Here is a 3,968-nt window from a genome sequence, read left to right as displayed (position 1 = left end):
CTACACAACAAATGCTTTCAGTTCTTTCATGACTGCTGTGCAACATAAAAGAAGAAGGTGACTGAACTAATATTTCATAGGAGTCATGTGTCATGACCACTGCTGGGCAAACACACCAGATACATAATTCATTAAAATTAATACTGCAGCATGAGTGATGAGAAGAAACTGGAAGACTTCTAAATATCTTATCATATGCTAAGTTTAAAAACTACTGAAGCCTAGAGTGGCCGTTTTCTGCATATAATTTTTTTCCATGGTTCTTTCAAAAGTACTCGTTATTAAAAGTACTGTTTTCTAAAGATAACAAGTTTATTTCCCAAAGGTTTTCTCGAGATAACGAGTTATGGTTTTCTTGTGCATTATTCAGTAACCATGGAGCTGGTCAGAACCGCTTAGGTCACGATAAAGCTTATTATATCAGCAAGATCCCTGTGTAAAGGCCTGTTGATCTGCAAGTGGGCCAGCCGTCTCCTTAAATGGCAAGGGCTGAAATGAAAGTTATCTGACAAACAAATCACAATTTCTGTCTGTGTAATGATACAAAAATGACACAAAATTTTGTTCTAAAGCACACGTGTCAAATGAATCTTAGCGGAAGCTAAAAACCTAAAGCGCAACATTGTCTCAGTTCACAAGAATTTATGTTTCCAGTAATAACATGAATCATTTCTTGCACAATACTGTCAACTAGTGGCATGACAAATTGTTTTCAACCAATGGCTCTTTTCATCGCGGCTTGAGAAAGTGATTTATAGAAACAGACTTTTGACTCATGGTGTAAAATAAAAAGTTGTTGTGGATTGCAAGTTCTGCTGCTTCTTGGTCATTTTTCTCATGTTTATGGTAGGTAACAAAGCATGCAATATATTAGTAATTTTAAATGGTTTATTGGACAACTGAAGCGATGCATTCTGGCTTGGGCGTAACTTTCTGAAGGTGTGGACATGTCCCCACCAACTTTGGCCGGACAGGGACAGTCCCCACCAATATTCGCACATCTTTTTTCCTTTGCGTGCAACTACGTTTCCCAACAGTAACGCGGCAGAAACTGCTGTGTCTACCTTTTTCCGGGCAAAATAAAAAGTATGCTGCGCCTGATCCCTTCCGCCCCCTCCCTGCTCCTGCTTCTCATTTCACTGCAGAAGCTGCTGGGAGCCTGCGACACCTTCCCCCTCACCCCGTCCCTTCCTTTTCTCTGAAATGCGGACACACACTCGCGGGCGCAGACACACGCATTCACACACACGCGTGCAGACACACACATACACACATGCACGTGCGCATGCGTGGAAGGGGGGGTGCGGCTAGCTGTCTGCTGTAAAACAACGTGGTGGTCAGAGCTTCGGAGCTTACTAGAGCAGGTAATAGTCTGATAAAGTCCAGCTCTTGGAAAACTTTATTCTTTACAAAGGACCAAACATAAGTCAAAATGTAGGGCAGGACAGTTATTTTTCTTATGAAAAGTTAGCTTGCTGCCAGTTGTCTATCAGCTAATGTCAGCAATCACTTAGTGATGACCTTATCTATTATTAAGAGTTTTTTTAAATCAGTTAAACTGTATTTTAATGCTAAGATTGAGTTCAGGTCCTTTCTGATGACATTTATTGATTACCTGTTATAATTTACATTCATAAGTAACTGATTATTTCTCTAATTTAATCTACTAGCTTCATAATTAACATGTTATTTTCTTGACTTTTCAAAGCTGACTGAATTCAGGTAGCAGTAAAAACATAATACTTAAACTATCTGTTGATGTAGGAGCTGGACACAGAGAGTCAGAGGCAGCAGGTAGGAGTGTCTCAGTCAGGACAGTTTGTCTCGGGTAGGAGGACAGAGGGTCTCAGGTAAGAGATGAAGGTGATGGGCAGGTGTGAAGGAAATATAAAATGATATTTTGAGTACATTCTAGTCAGCTGTGTGAACTTAATGAAATAAATTACAGATCTAAAGACATAATCTACAGCATGCTTAACAATTTATTTTATTTTGACCAGTATAAGAGTGATAGGCTTATTTAACTTTTATTTGTAGGAAGTGGTAGAAATTATTTTTCATAATTGGGATTTTCCAGGTTAAATAAAGGTCAGTTAATAAATTTCTGTCAATCCTCCATCATGATGTAACCCACGTTAAAATCTGACATAAATAGGAATAAATAGTTGCTCATGTTAAAATCTGACATAAATAGGAATAAATAGCTGATTAAAGTCTGTGAACAGAAAATAACAAGTACACTTCGCTGCAGCATGCAGAACGGGGCGGTAACGGACCTTTCCGTCAGTCCCATACCTTATATGGAAATGGGACTATTGCATTCCGAACATGAAGGGGGCGCTAGTGACACTATTTTCTATCGAACACTTTCAACATTAAAAATACAAATTTAACATTTCCCGTACCAACCGTGTTATAATAATTATAATAATATTAACCCATTTTATTTCACAACGCCTTTCAAAACACCATAGAACACTATCAACATTAAAAATACAAATTTTACAGTAAGGAAATGGCTAGAAAACGTGTTATGTCACGTGGTATGTCCCTTTTTCATTTTCAAATCTTTATTAAATCTTTGTTGTTTTTGGATATTAAAATTCTATTACAGTAACGGTTAGGGTTAGGGTTAGGGTTTTCTTCTTCCTTTGCTCTCTTAATCCCGCGTCTTTAAGGAGCAACCTTCATTTCCGGAATGCAATAGTCCCATTTCCATATAAGGTATGGGACTGACGGAAAGGTCCGTCCCCGCCCCATTCTGCATGCTGCAGTGAAGTGTACCTCGAAAATAATGTCGCTGCCCCTTTAAGAAACCAGCGTCACAGACGCAGCGCCTGGGTGACACTGCCGTATGAAGTGCACAAACCTGAGGGAGAGAGCAGAGGAGGAATTGGAGGAAAAGAGCGGTGGTTAATTTACAGAAAAGTAAATATTATAGCTGAGAAAACATAATTTACCTGGTCGGAAACTGACGGGGATTTTATGAGAACTAAGTTACATCGGTTTTGGTGAGTTTTGTGTTTATTTTTTTTACATTTTCACCGTGTTGTACTTTGCCTTTTGACGGAGAGCTAACGCTAAAATCGTAGCTGTTGCAAAGAAATGCTCCGTCATAAACTGTTATCCGGTTAATATATTGGGTTTATGAAGAAGAATTTATTTGTATAATTTAAGGATTTAAAAAGAGTTCTGTCGTGTTTGTGGCCTGTTACACAGGTCAGGTTTTTTTGTTCAGTTGGAAGTTCGGACGGAGCTAGGATTGGTCTGCCATGTGCGACGTTGCACATTTACGGATGGAATTCAAGATGGGGAGCCAGACCTAGACCTTCAATTCATCTTCTCCATCTTATCAAGGAGGGACTCTCCTGCGTGGGGTAATTCGCTGCCGGAGCGGTAGGAATATCAGGAACTAGTTCAAACTGAACTGAACAGGATTAAGACTTTCCTCAGGTAAGGAGAAATTATGTCTATTATTCTTGAAGTGGAACAGTCTTTAAAAACTGGTGTATAGTTTGAAGTCTCTACTTTTGACATAATTTTTAACAGAGTCTCAGAGAATTAACCACAGAAAGATGGAGGTTAAATCACATGACTGGACCACATCCTGTTGTTGTTGAGAAACCAGACAGGTTTCAGGACAGGATTTTCATAGATATTTCAAAAGTATTCTTCTCCAAAAAATTTTTTTTATTTTATTATTGTTTCTACTTTGGTCCAAAATAAATCTAGAATTTATAATATTATTTTCTTATTTAACAGTAGTTTAAAGAGAGATGATTGATATCCATCCATCCATCCATCCATCCATCCATTTTCTGTACACGCTTCTTCCTTTTCAGGGTCACGTGGGTCACTGGTGCCCATTTCCAGCAGTCACAGTGCGAGGGGCAGGGTACACCCTGGACAGGTCGCAAGTCCATCACAGGGCCACACATAGAGACAAACGAGACAAACAACCATTCACT

This window comes from Austrofundulus limnaeus, unplaced genomic scaffold (assembly GCF_001266775.1).
Source record: "Austrofundulus limnaeus strain Quisiro unplaced genomic scaffold, Austrofundulus_limnaeus-1.0 Scaffold394, whole genome shotgun sequence".
In the NCBI taxonomy this organism is placed as follows: Eukaryota; Metazoa; Chordata; class Actinopteri; order Cyprinodontiformes; family Rivulidae; genus Austrofundulus; species Austrofundulus limnaeus.
The sequence above is the reverse complement of the archived record's forward strand: the minus strand, read 5'-3'. Positions refer to the sequence as shown.